The sequence below is a fragment of the Felis catus genome, chromosome B1, assembly GCF_018350175.1.
Source record: "Felis catus isolate Fca126 chromosome B1, F.catus_Fca126_mat1.0, whole genome shotgun sequence".
Lineage (NCBI taxonomy): Eukaryota > Metazoa > Chordata > Mammalia > Carnivora > Felidae > Felis > Felis catus.
The window spans coordinates 29729483-29749644 of NC_058371.1; the positions used below are offsets into that span (position 1 = coordinate 29729483).

Below are 20162 nucleotides of genomic sequence, written 5' to 3' on the forward strand. Positions count from 1 at the left end.
AGTCAGTTGAGCGCCTGATTCGGCTCAGGTCATGATCTCGCAGTCTGTGAGTTCAAGCTCCGCGTTGGGCTCTGTGCTGACATTTCAGAGCTTGGAGCCTCCTTCAGATTCTGTGTCTCCTTCTCTCTCTGCCCCCACCCCTCCGCTCTCTGTCTCTGTCTTTCTGTCTCTGTCTCTGTCTCTCTCAAAAATAAATAAACATTAAAAATAAAAAAGAAAACAACTCATAGTTCAGCCATCCTACAGAACATATGAGAAAACTAAGGCTCCGTAAACATCCATGATTTGTTCAATGTCTTGCGGGCAACTAGTGCTCAGATCAGAACCTAGCTCTAGTACCTCCCAAGAACAGTGCTATCTGAATCATACTATACAGAATCCCATAAATTTGTATTAGAAGCCATTCTGACAATACTTACAACGTAATGTGATTGTTTGGTACAGCAGAAGATATGTTTTCAGGCTTGAGGTAGGGAGGAAATAGGGGAGAGCAAGAATTTGGGAAAATTCCTATTCATGTATTGGTGGCTGTGTGGATAGACCAAACTGTTTTTATTGACCCAAACTAATCAACCAGTGGAGACTTAAGAGTGCCAGCATTTGAAGGGGCATCAATAAAAGAAATTTGTTTTGAAGAACTATGTAAGATGTCTTGTGAAAGGAATTCACTCCCCATCTTAAGAGAGCTCTTTTCACAGAGGAAGCCTTAGGTAGACTGTGGTTGTAGATCCTCCCTGGGCTTTAAAGCACATCTGGAAAGGCTCAGCTTTCAAATTAGAACTCCTTTCACAGTGCTGGAAAAATTTGTCTTGAGTGTTAGAAAACTGTTTCCCAAGATGATAAAACCTGTGGCAAAATATGAGAACTTTCATGTGTAGAGGAAAAAACCCCACACTTTTACATCACATTTCTTAATGGGGCATATATGGATCTATTAATAAAGAGTTATCCTCTGCCAGATTTTTCTGCCCTTGGTGAATTTCCATTGTCCCCAAAGTACCCTGCGTACCAGTCCGTTCAGTCATCAAATAATTTAGGGGCATGCCAACATTATGCTAGGTACTGAATAAAGGGAGAGTACAGTTGCCCGAGCCTCCCATATCCAAGTGGGAAATGTACTACTGAATATCCTGCGTGCCTGTCCCTGCAGAGAATTCAGTGTGGACTTTATGACCTTCACTGACAAAATAGCGAGAAATGAACAAATGTTCCTTCAAGGCAGCTAATTCCTTGGTTATTATGAAGCTGATTGGATCTTTTGTATGCATTCCAAAGACTCCAAAAAGAGTCCTTGAAGGTGTAATTCTACCAGAAGAGGTTTGCTGCAGACCCCTTGAGACACTCTACAGCAGGGGCCCTCCAGCTGTACGGGATGTGCTTTCACATTGTAGGGCACCTGACAGTTGAGTAGAAAATTGCTCTTGGTACTGGGTTTTCTGTGATCATTCAGAAACAGTACTAGGTTCCAGGCTGCATTGTCTGTATCATCTTTTTCTTGAAGTGCTCTGCATCTTTATGCATCTAATTCTAATAGGATTTGTTTTTCATACATACCATGTCTCAGATTTTCTACTAGGTAGTACACATTTTTCTGATGCAGTCGCCTTGCCAGTCATATTATCATCCTCACTTCAGAAAGGAGGTTAAGAGAGTTGAGGTAGTTCCCACAATGTCACAGAACTGGAAGAGACAGAGCAGGAATGAATCTCAGATCTCTGTGTCTTGAAAGTCTGGATTGAGATCCCTGGGTATCCAATACCCCTCTCAACCCCCAACTCTGGATCAAAAGAGAGTCAGGAGGCAGAGACTAAGTTGAGGCATGAGCATATTCTGACGGGCCAGTGGTAAACGTAGAGCCTAATTTTCTAAAGCTGAATATTAAATGTTTACAGCATGTACTTGATGTTAGCATGAATTTATTTCCCAGAGTTGGGATTTTCAGTGATTGCCATTCCCACACCAGTACTGTGAGGAACAGTGGGAAAGGAGAACAGGTTGACTTTTCAGAGAATGAGACAGTTTTTTTTTTTAAAAAGAAGGCAGAAAGAGGAACTATATAATTCCCAGTCCTGACAGAAAATATCTCTAGGGTAATTACGGCTGATCCAATGTTTGTTTCTCTGGGTAATCAGATAACCCAGCTTTCAGTGAGTGTGTCTTTCTCTTTGTCTCTTTAGTTAACTATTTCTAAGTATAGGTGGACTGTACGAGATAAAGTAGCCTAAATTCACACCAGATGACAAAATGTCTCTCATGAGACTGTATGCCATAATATAAATATCGTTAGTTACACTTAAACTTAGCCATTCTGTGGCTTTTATATTTGTTTAATATTCATTTTGCACAAAGTCTCCTCTGCAATAGATTCCTGGATGATTCGTATTAACATGTCAGTATTTATTCATTAAAGGAGAGCAACCTCAAGAAGACTAAGTGACCCTTGAGAGCTTTCCCGTTGACTCTGTGACAGAGCTAGGAATTCAGTGGCTATGAGGTGACACACTGAATGTGATGTTTGTCATAATTTCTCATGTGTTATATCAATACACTCATTAGCTGAGGATGTCAGCATTAGCTGAGTAGGTATCCTGATCAATGTTTGCCCATTCTCTGGATAATTACCACTGTTTGGTAAAAGAGGAGGAGTTTTGAGTTGACCTCCCTGGTAACAAAATCAAGCATTTGGTTAAAGCTAACCTGACACAGTTAATGCCTGAGTAATTCCTCAGCCCCTTACTCTCTACCCTTAATCCAACCTGGATCTCCTTTCATCTTTGTAGGTTTCTTAGCTATTTTGTATTAGCAAGATATCATGATGAACTAATTCCATATATTAACCATGTGCTCTGACAAGAGTTGAGTGACTAAGAGGCCCAAGAACAGGCCCTTAGTAGCATTATCCTCTCCTGACAGGCTATATGTGGGTGTTACTGGGAGACTAAATGAGCTTATTATATATTTTAGAAAGAAATATCAAAGAATTTAAAAATTCCCCAGTCCATCCAGCAGCAAACCTTTTGTTTTCCAACTTTAATTGTATTATAATGGTAAAAAAAATGCTAATTGTTACTCCATATCAACTGTTTTTACGTGGTGGGATTGGGGGAATCAGTGGGTGAGGATCTGGCATGGGAGTATCTGTGTTTGCCTGCGTGTGTGTGCGCGTTACTTGTGGCTGTTAATTATCTCAGAAAGGCAAATGTTCAAGTGAAGAGAAACAGACAACGGTTCACAGTGATTATGAAGCTGTGTTTGTACCACTGCCAACTCTTGGGGAAAATTTCATATCTGTTGGTAGAGAAAAAATACTGGAAACCTACAAATGAAATCCTGAAAACTGTAAAGATGTATATCTCTTGGTAATTCAAACTAGGGACAAATATTATTTATGAAAATGAAATGTTTGTGTTTCTATGCTACAGTATTTAGTAGTAATAATTATTCACATACAGTGTTTATGTTAATCCTGACCATGCTAATTCAGAGTATGCGCTTTTATTTACCTTTGTTTGTGAAGCCAGTTCATTAGGCAAATGATCAACGTAATTCGCTTACTGTCATTCAGAGAACTAGCAATTTTCAAACATTTTAGATGCATCTGTATACAGTGTTATTTTAATTTTATATAAAATATTCTTCTTTGCTTGGATGTTACCATATTAACTTCACACCCAATGTGTTTATACTGAAATCTTCACTTTCTAGGATAAACCATTGTCTCCCGCTGACTCTCTTGGTTTTGTCGACAAAACTATTCCCCTCATCTTGGAACCTCAAAGTCTTCCTTAAGGACTCTTCTTCCTTAAAGACTCCTCTCATGTTGTGCATGTTTATTCTTTTGGAATAAATTCAGGAAATTCTGTCTTGCTAGTACATTTTGCAATTATCTTTTTAGCTTTATTTCTAGCACCTCCATTGCAGACCTCTCCTAATCCATTGAACTTATTTTACATCTCTCTGCCTACCATTTTTCTTCCTCCAATCCATCCTACACATCAAAGTTCCTCCACTTTTTGGTATCTGCAAACCACATAATAGACATCCAGGATATAGGCAGACCAATTACAGGTAAAGTTTTAAAATACTGTCATAATTTTTAAACAATAGTAAATAGTTTAAACGTGATGATAATAGCTGTTTTGAATAATTAATTCATCATAATTCAGCAGTGGGAATGAAAAAAAGGAACAATTATATTAATGAGAGGGGGGAGAGTATCTTTACTCCAAAATGAGGATACAGATAACCAGCTGTAACAGATTGCATATAGAGTCTATTTCTTCATTTATTCTTTATTTCTGCTGAATTAGAAAGATCTTACTTAAAAGTCATTGTGGGAACAAGAAGGAAGGAGAGAAAATGACATCCACAGATTACAGTACCTATAGCCAAGCTGCAGCCCAGCAGGGCCAGTACTTATGCTACCCAGCCCACTCAAGAATATGCACAGACCATACAGGCATATGGGCAGCAAAATTGTGGAACCTATGGACAGCCCACTGATGTCAGCTCTACCCAGCCTCAGACGACTGCGACCTATGGGCAGATTATCTGTGCAACTTCTTATGGGCAGCCTACTGTTGGTTATAATACTCCAAGATTTGATCTTGGAAGCATCAGTGGAGGTGGGCGGGAAGGAGTCTGTGGTGGAATGGGTGCTAGAGAGCAAGGTGGCTTCAGTAAGCCTGGTGGACTCATGGACAAAGGACCAGATCTTGATCTAGGCCCAATTGTAGATCCAGATAAAGACTCTGACAGCATTGCAATTTATATGCAAGGCTTAAACGACAGCGTGACCCTAGGTAATCTGTCAGACTTCTTAAACAGTGTAGAGTTGTTAAGATGAAGAAGATAATCAGACAACCCATGATCCCTATCTTCTTAGACAAGGAAACAGGGAAGCCCAAAGGCAGTGCTGCAGTGCCCTACGAAGACCTGCCAACTATCAAGGCTGCCTTGGAGTGGTTTGTTGGGAAAAAGTTTTAAGGGAACAAACTTGAGGTTCCGCTTGCTCTGAGGAAGCTTCTGGTGAATAGCATGCGGGGTGGTATGACTCCCTGTGAGGGTAGATGGATGCCACCACCACTCCCTGGAGGTCCAGAAGGCCCCAGAGGTTGCATAGACCATGGAGGAGATAGAGATGGATTCCTCAGAAGAGGGTCCCAAGATTCCCAAGGGAATCCATCTGGAGGAGGACACATCCACCACCAAGCTAGACCCTGGCAGTGCCCCAATCTGGGGTGTGAAAACCAGAACTTCACCCAGAGAACAGAATACAACCAGTGTAAGGCCTCAAAGCCCAAAGGCTTCCTTCCACCATCCTTTCCACCCCTGGGTATTGACCTTGGCAGGGGTGGCCCCAGTGGCATGTGGGGAAGAAGAGGTGTCCGCATGGACCACCGTGGTCCTGGTGGAATGTTCAGAGGTGGCCCTGGTGAAGACAGAGGTGGCTTTCATTGTGGTTGGGGCCTGGACTGAGGTGGCTTTGGTGGAGGAAAATTAGGTGGCCCTAGTGACCCCCTGGACTTTTGATAGCACAGATGGGAGGCAGAAGAAGTGGATATGGAGGATGTGGAAAAATGGATAAAGGCAAGCACTGTTGAGCATGCAGAGACTGGCCCTAATAGACACAGAGACCCCCATGAAGCTGCATTGAATGCCAGAATTTTTTTTTCATTTTTTATTTTAAAATTTATTCTGAGGGAGAGCATGTGAGCATGAGTGAGGGAGGGGCTGAGAGAGAAGGAGTAAATCCTCACCAGGCTGGGCACTGTCAACACAAGCCCAATGCAGGGCGCGATCTCATGAACTGCAAGATCTTGCAAGATCACTGCAAGATCATGACCTGAGCCTAAATCAAGCGTCAGATGCTTAACTGACTGAGCCCTCCAGGTGCCCCTACCAGATTTAGTTTTAAACCAGACAATGTTTTAAATTTATAAATCCATGTTCACAGTGTTGATCACAACATTATGATTATTCCTTGTCTGCACTTGAGTATTTTTCAGCATTTGTGAAGAAACCTTAGAACAAGTTAAATGTTAAAAAAAAAAAAAAGTCATTGTGAAGAGCAGCAAATATTTGGTGGTCTTTTGACTGGTTCTGGTTTGTCTAATTGTACAAGGATTCAGAAATTAGGGAGAGGGTTTTTGCTGACGGACATCCAGTGCCTTATCAGGAACTGTTTAGGCTGAGGGCATGCTCTTCTGAAAAGTGGCTGGTATGTTGAATTCATCAACACAGAAGATAACCGGCCAGTGGATTTCTAATGAATTTTTGATTGGATTTGTTTGTAATAATTATTTCTTCATATTCATTTTTGGCATTCAGATGTGTTAAATATGGTCCATAACAGCACTGATTTCTTTCTTCAATAAGTTTGGAATATCTTTAAATAGTAAGATAGAAACTCTGGTCAACTAATCTATATCAAAATTCAGTCTTTTTAGAAACTTTTCCCGTCTCTTCCTAAATGTTTAAACTTAAATGCTGTCTATGAAATGATAGATTCAGGATCCTCCAGATATTGAATATACAACTGATATATTCCACTGGAAATTAAAGAAATCTTTTTGCTGGATTTTTTTCTTCACTTACTGTTTCATTTAACGACCTTTACTCTTGACAGCCAGAGTTCTTGAGTATGAAGAAACAGAATCTTCTGTTCTCAACCCATTTTCTTGCACAGCATGCTAGAAATTCTTGCCTACAATCTGATGATATTCATAGTTTTTTTTATTTCTTTCAAGCTTTAAGTCAAGTTCAGGATGCACACTTACCTTGACAACTGTGAACACAGCAGCATTGGTTTGCCCCTAGGTGCAGTTTCGGTCATTCATGTGAGGATATCTTTCTTTGTTGTGCATATTGATTGCACTCAGTCAATAACAATCCCAATGCACCCTTCATGTACACCAAGACTTACAAGATTATTAGCAAATAAGAAATCTCTTCCCCTCTGGCATTCGTTTTTAGTGATAAATAATTGTCAATCATTTCTCCTTGTACACATATGATCTACTTTACACTGTGGATGTCTGATTTCGTACAAGTCTGAAGAGAAGTATCTGCTGATAAAAGCCTAACAGCAAATAGTAAATGTTCTTTCACATTGTACACCACTGACATTATCCATCTTCTAACAGTTTCATAAATAATTTCACAGTTAGTTTATTCTGCTTTTCTCCATAAGGTGACTGTCACTGAACTTATTTGCAACTTTGAGTGATACCTTACTGGTTTTGGTTTCTTCTCTGCCTTGAGTGGGGGAACTCGTCAATATTTTACCTAGCAGCTTTTGTTTTGACTTGTTTCGGAAAAACTTGATAGATATACCTGAATTCTGCCTTGAAAATGACAAGAAAGCTTCAGTGGCTTCATACCACTTTTTGACAACCTTTTGCAACAGACAACTCAGGACCAGCAATGAAAAATGGTCAGTCCACGAAGTGCAGTCTTGAGATGTTCATCATTCTACATCCTGTCTGCAGGTTTCCTTTTGCACTGCTCATGAAATTTACGCATTTGTAGAGAACTTTGTTCTGCACAGATTCACTATGTACTTTCTCTATAAAAACTTCTTCACTACGTTGGCGAGTTTAGGTCATAGTATATCGTTTGTAATGCTGTTTTCATATTTCACTACTTTAATGAGTCCAAATAATTAATTTTGAACCACTAGTTCATTTTGCGTATTGACACGATTAAATGCAATAAAGCAGTTATAAGAAAAAAGACGTAGTCATCAGACGTAGACACTCATAAGCAAATTATGTGAGTCATCGGAGATGAATTGCACTTTGTTTGCCAAAGGTTACCTAAGACCACCAATCTTACATATTCCATGTATGTGAGATATTTTAAAGGTAAGTGCTATGAAGAATCATGATGTATTTTTATGAGAATCATAACTCATATAACTCAGTGTTAGACTATTGGCAACAACTAGTTGTTCACAAGTCCCACATAGAAAAATGATGCCTTATCCCTTGGCTCATATTATTTTATCAAATTACCATCCTTAAACCCCAAAAACCAACAACACAAAAAGACCTTTCAGTGGCTCTGGTAGCCTATGTGATAAAATCAGAACTCCTTAGCCTGACACTCTCAAGGTCCCCCTAACGGGGGGCTCCCTCTCCTCTGCCCAGATTTCTGTTTTATCCCTGCAGATTCACCCAGGATGTCTGCTAAAACCCCCTTAACTTTTTGATTGTTAAAGAAGGTTCAGAATCTCTCTGAATGCCAGAACTTGTCTGCACAAATGGACCAGAAATCTCGGCTTTTATCTTTACAGTTAGTTCAGTTCAAGTTCTCACATGTGAATGGAAGTGGGGATAATGGAGGCGAGGCAAATTTAAACCACGTTTTCAAATCATGTCTCCAGTATTTGTTTTGTGAACCATTCTTTCAAACCAGTTTTTACTCATTGCTTCTCCAAGTATGCCATTTGCTTTCTTTTTATTTATTTATTTTTAATTTTTTAAATGTTTATGTGTGTTTGAGGGAGAACAAGAGAGACAGTGTGTGAGCAGGGGAGGGGCAGAGAGAGATGGAGACAGAATCTGAAGTAGGCTCCAGGCTCTGAGTTGTCAGCACAGAGCCAACGTGGGGCTCAAACTCACCAGCCATGGGATCATGACCTCAGCTGAAATCGGACACCCCACTGACTGAGCCACCCAGATGCCTCTGCCATTTGTTTTCTTATTGCAACTTATATTTATATCATTCTAATCACACAAAAGCTTTGTCTTGTCTCCTATTGATTTTCTCACCTCCTAAGATAAAATCTTATTTATCTACCTTGTCTGAATTGTCTTCTCTCTATAATTTCTGTTGAAATTACTTTCATTATAATTTTTTAGTCAGTACGTTGCTTTGAGTCAGTGGGTTGCTCTCAAAAATATGCTTAAATTGTATATAAGCCTTCAATTTGAATGGCTGTACGTTGCCCCAAACTAGATTACAAGTGCCCCGAGAACAACTTTGCCTTACATGTCTATACATCTATTCCAGGGTTTGGGTACAGTGCGATTCACAAATACTGTATTTGAGTTAACCTGCTTCCCAAGATTGTATCACACATATAAACTAGATGTAAGAATTTAAGAAAAACATACCTCTTCAATAAAGCATTCTGAAACTTTTCATTCAATCTTTGTAGCTTCCTCATCACCTGGTTTTATCAGCAGTATTTAAATTTATGTGTTTACTTAACAAATGCTAATATAGCATACCCAGTGTCAGTCTTCTATGCACTTCACTAATGTTATCTCATTTAATTTTCAAGACACCAGCCTGCAGTAGATCCCCTACTGTTATCCCTATTTTACATAGTAGGAAGCTGATTTACTGAAAAGTAGCTTGCCTATGGTCACAGTATAAGTCAATAGTTATGATTCAAACCTACATCCTTAACTACTGTGCTCTAGGAATTTAAGCGAGAGCTTTCTCTAAAAAATGGGCTGCTGGCTTTGTTTATGATATTCCTATAGGATGGATATTAAATCACTTAAAATAACCTGGGTGTCTGGGTGGCTCAGTCGGTTAGGTTAAGCATCCAACTTCAGCTCAGGTCATGATCTCATGGCTCAGGAGTTCTGTCCCCACGTTGGGCTCTGTGCTGACAGCTCAGAGCCTGGAAGCCTGCTTTGGATTCTGTGTCTCCTTCTCTGTCTGACCCTCCCTCACTCATGCTCTGTCTCTCTCTCCCTCCTTCAAAAATAAATAAACATTAAAAAAAAAAAAAGAACTACCTGTATTTCAGTGAAAATAAATTAAGACACATTTTAAGCTGGCATTACATCAGAGCTCAGTGGACATGAAATGACAGGAATCCAAATCCTAAGAAATAGTCTAATCCAAGTCCTATGAGACTTTCTGTCATAATGAACTTTCTGCCATGGGATATTATCCTGACAATATGCCTTAGTGTCTCAGTTGTTTAAAGTATAGTACCTTTTGAAACAATCAACTTAAAAGGGAGTTCACAGACAATGGCCTCCTAGAGTGGATGGCACCCCTAGCCTGTGTTTCACTGAAACCATTCCTGCTTAGTCATCTTCTTTAGGACCAGCTTTTCTGATTGGACATGTATTATTTGGTGCCTTTCAATCTGTGCATAAATTGGACTGAATAATGAATGAAGCAGTTCTGCCTCTTACTAATTAAATACTGGAAGTTGTTTATAAGTTCTGTTAGCTCAGTCCCTCCTTGCCTCTCACTTAAGAATTTTTCTGGGACTCTTTTAGTCTCTGGGGGAAGGTACCCTTTGGGTTCAGGCCGCCATTCCCATTGCCTCAAAATCAATTTTCCTTTTTGTCTCTTTCCTTTTTGAAATTTAGGGTTCTTTGGATTTTTAAATTTAGACATTTTTTCTTTTTAAAAAAATATTATTCCCTTTATGAATATGGCTCTTAATTGCTAAGATTTTCTAATAACTAAAGGAAAATGGCAATTTTGGTTTTGCAATTTGGTTTAGAAAATGATTTCATCTGGGAATATCCACTGGGTGTATTTATACAACAGAAGTAAGTGTAGAATAGAGTAGTATTGGAAGTATTAGAATAGGGTAAAAATCAAATGTGGTTAATTTTATTACCCATAATGTACCATAATGTACCCATAAGGTTTTTTTCTAAAATTATCATAAAGATCTAGGTCTGGATTAGATAATCACTTCTAGTCAATCTCCTTTGGAAGTTGGAAGCCAAAGAGACTCCATGTTTTCTCTATGATATTTCATAAATTTGGCATAATCATTAACAGTCAAATATTGATACTGACTTCCTGCTTACCTTAAAATATATTTCACAATGATTTACCCCATTCTAGATGGAACAATAAAGAATTGGTAGTCTTCTACAAAGAGTTAACATACTGAAATTTCCCTGTAATGGAGTGTGACAGTGTTGAATGTAAATAGCAATCTAGGAATGACTGAAAACAGATTATTTAATATGCATATGTATGAGGAAACAGTCTACCTGCCAACTGCCCGGAAGAGCAGCGTAGTGATAAGTGGAGGACTGAAACAATTGCTGCACAATAATGGTTCTCATGTTTTGGAGCTGAGGGGCTAACCCAAAAGACGTTTACGTCTTTGTCTTGAAATCTGTGGAGGGAGCTATATTTTTGCAGCAAACGTGAAGAAGTGGGGAAAAAAGGTAAAATGACTTAATCTCACAGAGATTGGAAAATTTTGTAACTTGGACCTTGGTATGCTAACGGTGAAATCTTCTCCACAGGATGCCTACATCTATAGTTGCCAATTGTGTCTTTCCAAGCAGCCCTTCTCTTAGAGCCAGGATGTTCTACTAGGGCTCTCTTCCTTGTTGAGTGACTAATATAATAATATAGCTGAGGATGGAAGTCAGTCGCTAGAATCTCCATTTCCCCTTCCCGCCTTAGGTAAATCACAAGTGCTCTCATGTTGACTGTAAGATGCTCCCTGTAGCTGAGCTCTGTGGTTCTTATTTTCAGGTTCAAAATCTCCTGTAATATTTGATAGATAGATACAATTCTTTTTAAAACTCTGTCTTAAAACCCTTCATTTTGAGGGCACTACATTATATTGCTCCTTTCCTATTTCTCTGTCTGATCCTTCTTGAGTTTTTTACTGGTCCTTTTTCTTCTCTTTCTAAATGTGGATGGTAGGCCCTCAGCCCTTTGCTCTCTTTCTTTATATAATAGTTCTCAATCTGGGCATTGGGCAAGATGGGGGTGAGTGTGCAGAGAAGAGTATAGAGTATAGTGAATAGTTTTTTTCAGACCAGCACGCGTCCAAACACCTGTCTCCCACACTTGGAGATTAATGGAGACAGGAGCAAGGACTGATATATTTTCAGATTCTCTCATAGGTATGCCAGCCATATTGAGGGACACTATGAAAAAATTCTTGGGTATTATCTTATTCATTTCCAGGTCTTCAGCTCTTGCTCCAGTGAAATGACTTCTCTATACCAAGTTTTCCATCTGCTAAACTTTTCCACATGGTTATTTCACTTATCTCACTGAACTACTTTTCTTTTTCTGTTTTTCTCTTTTTGTTACTGGAGTTACCAGCATTCTCCTGGGCATGTGGGCTTAGAGGCAGAGTCATCTCTGAGTTCTCTCTTCTGTCTTCCATCAGCCCTCCTGTCTTCCGTCAATTATTGAATCTTGCTGAAATTTCCTTTCCCTTTCTCCATTATCTACCCTTCTTTTCCATAGTTACCAATACCTTCTTTGTTGAGGCACTCTTTTTTTTTTTTTTTTTTAAATACCATGACCACCTCCAGTTTGGACTTCCTGTCTCAACATTTTTTTACCTCCAATCCATCCTGTGACTCTCTCCAGATTAGTATTCTGTCCCAGCCTTTTGAAAGTTGGAATAAAAATAGCATGGTCACTGCTGTCATGAAGCTCATAGCCCTGTGAGGGATTCAGATATTAATCAATTAATCTCCTAATTTAATGTAATTTTAAATAAGAGCTTACAAAAAAAAAAAAAAAAAAAGGAACATGGTGCTATTTGAGCCCAGATAAAGGAATATTATCCAGTTAGCAAATCTGTTTGTGCCAGGGATAGGGTTGATATTTAAATAATGTATGAGAGTCATTTAATGAATGTGGTAGAGATGATGGGTAAGGAAGGGTCTTTCATGAAAATGGAACAGCATGTATAAATATCCCATTATGTGTGGAGGCATAGAGGTTTTGAGTAAAGAAAGCTGTGGTCACAGCTTAAAAAGGCGGTAGGAGGGGCTCCTGGGTGGCTCAGTCAGTTAAGCGTCCTACTTCAGCTCGGGTCACGATCTCACGGTCTGTGAGTTCGAGCCCCGCGTCGGGCTCTGGGCTGATGATGGCCCAGAGCCTGGAGCCTGCTTCCGATTCTGTGTCTCCCTCTCTCTCTGACCCTCCCCCGTTCATGCTCTGCCTCTCTCTGTCTCAAAAGTAAATAAACGTTAAAAAAAAAAATTAAAAAAAAGCGGTAGGAGAATGGAAATTCAGTGAATTGTTGTCATAAGAGCTAGCAGGGTCCCGTGGCACATTTTAAGCTCTGATTAGGATTCTGTCTATATATTTAAAGCTGTGGAATCTTACTGAAGAGTCTCAAGCAAGTTAGTAACATGATAAGATTTTAAAAGATCATTCTAGATAAAAAGCACAGCGTAGGGGATATAGTCAATGGTATTGTAATAGCGTTGGATGGTGATAAGATAATTGCTTCATTTGTGGTAGGCATAGCATAACCAATAGACTTGTCAAGTCACTTTGTTACAACAAAATGTAACATTGTGCGCCAACTATACTTCCATTAAAAAAAGAAAGGAAGGAAAATCTCTTTCCAGCTGCAATGGAGGGTACAGTTGGGAGAAAAGTAAGTCATGGGGAGACCATCTGAAGGATATTGTGAAGAGAAATTCTGACAGCTCATATGAGGTGATGGAAACAGAGATGGAGATTGAAGAAAACGGACCAGAAACCCAAAGTGGAGTAGGAACCCGAAGTAGAGATACGGGGAGAATATCACCCATAGCTTTAGAACAAGATGGGCTGAAAGCATGTTTTCATGCATCTAGAGAATTGGGAGGGACTTGAAATATCTGGAGCAAAGTTTGTTCGTTGGGAGTGGTGGCGTTGGAGAGGCAGGTAGAGACCAGATTATGAAAATCCTTTTGTGTGATGCTGAGGGCAAAGAAGAATATCTGAAGGACTTTGAGTTGGGCATCACAATCAGAAAGGGAGTCTAAAGAAGGTTTCCTGGAAGTATGGAGGATGGCCTTTGTGGAAGGAGGCATGAGACAGGAAGAAGTAATGGGAGTATAAACTAAGGTCACGGCTTTGGAAATGAATAGGAGGGATTATATCCAATAAATATGAAAGAAATGGAATCATTAGTATTTGGTCACTGATTGCATGTAGAGAGTGAGAAAGAAGGTTGCCCAGGATGAATCTGTAGTTTCTGATTGAGATGGGCAGGTGGATAATAGTTGTCACCCACTTTGATGGGCACCACATCAGTAGGAGATTGGGAAGAAAGTGCGGAGTTTAGATTTGTTTAAACTTCATTTCTCAATACCTCCTCATCTCTGTAACTTTTTCTGTTTCTCCACTTGGCATCCATGGCCTATTGTTTTTCTTAGTTGTTTGGTTGGCTTTACTATGAACAAAAGTACCTAACTGTTCATCTCTTGTTCCATGCCTCCTATGAAATTAATTGAGAAACTGATATTTTTCATGTACATCTTTTAATTATCTTTCATTTCGCTCCAAGAGGCTGTTGAGCATGGATGCCTAGTAAGAAATTGTTAATAACAAACATGATTATTTGGGGCATGGCAATATGGAAATTTATTCCTGCCAAATAATCAATGCCAGTTTCAACCTGGCAGGAGTTTTGAAAGACTGAAGAAGGGAGTCTTTTGCATCTGCTGGGAGAGGGCTATGCCTTTCTCTTTGTTACAGAGTCACTCAGTTGAGATTGGCACATGGTATTTTAATCAATTTATGTAAATAATATCATGCAGTTTTAAGCCTAAAATGGACATCAGGGGTTACCTAATCCCTTGGATGAAATCCTCAGAATATTTCAGGATGTTATTACATATATTATATCCTTGGAATATTCTCAAAGCATTGAATCAGTGGTTGAAACACCAATAGAGATCTGTAGTCGCATTTCCTGCATATTCATTGTTCAATCATCTGTGAAAAACTTTTAAAATGTTTAACTGCAGACTTTAGCTGCAGAGTACTTAACTAGTATCATGTATAGTCCCTGGAGTTAAACTCCTTGTCTCAACCCAGATCTATTAATTTGTAGAATCTGTATTATGGACAAGTCATTTTAACCAGTCTGAGTCTTAATTTCATCATATATGTCAGGTCAGGTTCTCTTGATATTTAATTAACTGTTAGCAATCTGAATAAATTCTACTGTTTTGAATAACTAATGTATACAATAAACATTTGTGGAGCACTTTCTATATGCTGAGTTCTGGACCAGGTTAGTGAAGGTAATACATAATTCTTTTCCAAAGAGAATTCTTGAACTGATGAGGGAAATAGACAAGAGAGCAGGCAATGATAAAGCAGTGTGAGACATTCAAGTATCCACACAAAGTTCTAATGGAGCAGACCATGCAAGATGAGTGATCTCGATTTAGAATTCAATATTGAAGTGACATAGTTCATGCAGACAAGAAGAGAGTTTTTTTTGTTTGTTCTTGAGAGAGAGGCAGGAGTGGGGGAAGGGGGGAGAGAAAGAAGCAAGGCTTATCCAAAGTAGGGCTCAAGCTCACCTGATCCAGGGTTCGAGCTCACGAACCACAAGATCATGACCTGAGCCAAAGTCAGATACTTAACCGACAGAGCCATGCAGGCACCCTGAAAATAAGAGTGATTTTAGAAGACCAAAGTGGAGAGAGAGAAAGATAAGATAAAGTAAGTGTAAGTTGGTTGACTTAGTTTCTGAGTAGTGTGAAAGGCTAGAAAAGTGGGCAGAGGACATATTATAAAAAGAGTCTTACATCCAAAATGAAGGAGTCTCTGACAGATAGCATTAAATCCTTGTCTGAAATCTTACAAATAACCAAAGAGGCATAGGGGATATACCCTTCAATCTCAAAACAATAAGCTTTTATTCTCTAACAGAAAAACTTTTACTTGGAAAAAATATGATAAAATATAGAATAGAAATTCTGAAAGATACAAGTTCTTCTTGAATTATGAGCAATGTGAAAATAATAAAATTACTGTCATGATAATAACTTTACAAAAGAGAGGGGAAGACTCTGACTGTTGTACCTTTGAGCTCTCCATCATGGAAAATAACTCCATTTATGCCTGACTCTCCATCCTAATAATTGTAGTTTCTTCCTCAAGCTATACTGGATAAGATACTCTTGGAGTTCTGAAATGCAAGAAAATACCCTTCAAAACGGTGGTGCTAAGAAATTAGGAACTCGTCCTGGAACCTGAGGTGTAGTAGAGCGGTTATCAGCCCCATTTCCGAAGTTCCTATGTTGGGACACCCAAAGGAATATTGGCTCTGCTCACTGGCCTTTCAGTAGTAGGCACACTGCCCCTCTGTACTTTTGGTCAAAAGGCATGAGAGGGATTTTTGGCATCTTGCATTGTAGGCACATACTATATTCATTTGGAGAATTTTGAATTTTTGCGGCTCATAGTAACTGCTCAGCAGTGAAATTAGCTGTTAAAAAGCATATACACTGGGGGTCAGTTTGGGGAAGAAAAGATTTCTTACCTTGATCTCTAAGACTGTTCCTTCCATGGAGGTTTGCCCACCCCAGACTCTACAATAAGATGAAATGAGTCTTTTTTTTTTTAAACTAAGAAATGATATCGAGTGCTATAGAGAAAAGTATGAAATGATTATTAATATTCAAGTGCCAGAGAGTGTTTATAAAGGAGAATTGTGAGGTTTGTGATCCTTCTTTAGACAACAAAAATATATAAATAATTACTTGAAGGCATGATTAGAAGAAGAGGAGAAAAGGAGAGAAATAGAGGTTAATAGATGGGGAAGCCCTCAGGAATTGCAGTTCTATTTTTGGTTTTCTTTTATACGTCTTGCACTTTGCCCTAAAGTAAAGGAGTTACAAAATTTCAGGCTAGATTTTCTACCCATAATGGGCAAGCATGTGTAGAAAGAGGCAAAAAGTTGTCTCAGGTGAGTAAACATGGTACATCCGAAGAGTAATAATGCACAGCTCTAGGGAATGCGTTTCATGGCCATTAAAAGAAAGGCGTGATTTAATATAAGTTGTGATTATTTATTACTAAGAGGTACAGAAATAGATAAATAGAAATTACTTTTTCCATGCCTTCTTCTAGTCTCAAATGGCTTAAAAAATTTGTTTTACATACTCAGAATAGAATTTATAAAGGCATTTGGGTGTATCTCATACCTCCAAGGAAAACTATAATGATAGTAGTTCCAAATATTTCATAATATCTAGTTGGTTCTGTGTGTACTTATACTACATGAAAAAAAAAATCCAATTCATTGGTCGTCTTAGAAAACTTTTGCTTTCTGCATAGACTGGAGTTTCAAATGTGTTTTAATGATTGCAGCATTCATATTGCTCATCATTGGGGCTGTAGTTATATTGCATTTCTTTGCGGAGTTATTAGTGATGTATCCTCAATCTGCATTATGACACTTGGCAAAACACTGCTTCCTGATTTCAACCTTTCAGTGTAACCTTCAGGGGAAATGGCTCCATAATACCATTGCATCAACTTTTTTAGTAAATTATATTATCAGATCTCCATTTATAACTTCTCCTCTAAGTAATCTATCTTAGTCCTTATTTGACGGCTTGGTTTCACTTCTATGAAATTTTCTATAGCAATTATTGCCCTTTCGCATCTCAAAGGACAACAGTGTCGATAAGGTTGATGGTTTCTGTGAAGTTCATTTAACCCCTCCTGAGTGGATTCCGTGTAAATCGGAAGGAATTTTCCTTTAGTGGGTTTCTCCTATGAGGGCATGAGGAATGTGACTGCCTATAGCACATCAGCAAGAGATCATTGGCTTGTGAGCAGTGCAAAAGGCAGGCAGGCAGGGAGGGTAGAGGAGCTGATGGAAGCATTGGTACATGCTGAGTATCACTTATACCATGTTCCCTACTAGGGACTTCCACCCATGGCCTCCTGTAAATTTTGAAATGATTCTGAAATCTGAGTATTAATCAGAGGCCCAAGCTTTCACATAACTTGCCCAAGACATACAGTTGGTAAATGATGAAATTGGCATTTGACACAAGTATGACTGGCTCTTAAACTTCACACATTTTCCACAAAGTGATTGGAAACAATGGAGCATGGAATATTTCTTAGTTACAGAGATCCAAGTATCAACTGCTCTCAGTTTTTTGATCAAACAGGTTAAAGGTTAAAGTCAAAACAACAGCATGGGGAATGGATGTGGTATTTTGTACAAACTATCTGGCTTGTGATACTGTTTTGCATACACACCGCAGGCAGTGGCTGAAGTAAGGCACACGCACAGATCAAAACTCGATGTCAATGCCACTGTGGGATACAAGTGCCAACTCTGCTTTCTGTGTGTCTCTGGTACTCTGGGTCTAAATCTGAGATAGCCCTAATAATCAGTTCAGTCTGAGGTATTCTCTGAATTAGAAGAACCAGACATAAATTGGTTGACTTTTAAGTTCAGAAAGACAAAAGTCATAAATGGAACAATTCTAGTAAAGTACTGTACTCTGATTCTTTACTATAATAATTGGCAAATACTGTGAAATAAATCAGACAATTAAAATGTATTTGTGTAAAATTTTGCTATTATATAATTTGCCTGTAAGGCAGGAGTTGACTTATCCCCCAACATTAGCATTTTAAACAATTTCTTCTATATCCTTCTTGGGTGAGTAGTAGTAATACAAAAAAAAAAATTATGGAAAGGTAGAGCTGCATCCCTGGATCTTCTTCACACTCATTTTAAGAATAAGAAACTCAGGTATCTAAAAATAAAGTAATTTATTCATCATCACTTTGAAGTTTGTAGCAAAAAAAAAAAAAAAAACATATTCACAGCAAAGACAAAAATTCAGATCTCTGACTTTAAGCTCAGTACTTTTCCCCCCATACTGCACTGCTTTATAGTACACTAACTATAATACCTTGTACTGCTATTTTGGAATCACCCACATCCTTTTATCCAGACGTTTCTGTCTTACCTTTCCTTATAATACAAATGTAAAAATTTTACTTGCATTTCTAGGCACAAATGATATTATCTGCCATATCTAGTTCAGTGCTTTGCACAGAGAGGGTGTGCCACAGACACTTGGGTGAATGACTGTAATTGGAAATTGGTTGACACTTTCATCTTCCAGAATGTGACCCTACCTGAAGAGAGATTAGCTCCATGAGGGCTGATGTATTTGAACAGGGCAAACATAGTGTCTTGCTCTCCCATAGTGTCTTTCTTTTAATGGAAAGTACTTGACTCACAATTTTTACTGAAGGCTCTTATCCTGTGGTTGTCCCTATTAGTGAATGAGCCAAGGTCACTGACCCAAGACCTAACTGATCAAATCTGTAGATTGGCCCAAACTCTAAAAGGTAGCGTACCATGAAAATTTTTATACAAAAAGGAATGATGAATAACTACGCCTACTTTTCTCTCACTATGGTGCTATTAAGACATAGAAAGCAAGCAAGAAATCTGAATCCATGGGGTAGCAGGGGTCATGAGAAGTCACACACAAGTCAGAATGATGAGGAAACAGAAGCTATGAGGTAGGGAAGATAATGCACACACGGTAAAGGGGGTTGTATCCATTAGATACAGCAGCTGTGGTGAGACTGAGACCCACTAAAATGTTGCAGGTAACAAAAGTGGAAAATTATGAGTGTGATTCTGAGAAAATGCTAGTTGGCCTGTATACTTGAGGGCCTTAGATCCTTGGTCTTTCTGGTCCTACTTCTCAAGAAATCTTCCCTTGTACTCTGACACTTGCTGTGAAGTTCCTGAGTTTCAGTGAGATTCCTAATCTTCATTGTCACTGTCTTTAGAGTAACTTGTCCCTTTCCTTTTTTGAAGATGACTGCATGAGTTCCTGTAACTTAAAATACAAAGAACCTAAATAATACAATTGAACATACAGGACCAACCCTAGATTTTAGGCTTCTAACAGGGATATCATATCCAAATTCTTACTGTTTTCTTTTTTTTTAAATGTGTATTTATTTTGAGAGAGAGCAAGCATGAGTGGGGAGGGAGGGAGGGAGAGAGAGAGAGAGAGAGAGAGAGAGAAAGAGAGAGAGAGAGAGAGAGAGAGAATCCCAAGCAGGCTCTGTACTGTCAGCACAGAGCCCAATATAGGGCTTGATTTCACACATGATGACATCATGACCTGAGCCAAAATCAAGAGCTCAGCCCAACCAACCAACTGAGCCGCCTAGGCACCCTTGCTTGCTGTTTTTTGTGTGTTGGTTATACTTGCCATGATCCTGAGTAGCTCACCTTTTCTTTAGGTCCAGTCCAATTTCCATCATCTTTCACACAGAGTAAGGCAACTATGATAGAGATGTTCTCTAGAGTAATCTCCAAGTACCTTTCCAAAACTGTTATGCCTCAAGCACTTCTTTTAAACTTTAAGCATCTGCCTTGCATATGGTCCTCTCGG

At 38.9% G+C, this 20162-nt stretch overlaps 1 protein-coding gene and 1 pseudogene across 6 annotated transcripts in view; both read left to right on the forward strand.

Moving 5' to 3' along the window:
• The window catches only part of NRG1 (neuregulin 1), a 1111639-nt gene that overhangs the window by 364200 nt on the left and 727277 nt on the right, over positions 1 to 20162 (forward strand). The window lies entirely within an intron of this gene.
• LOC123385178 lies at positions 122 to 6580 on the forward strand (annotated as a pseudogene).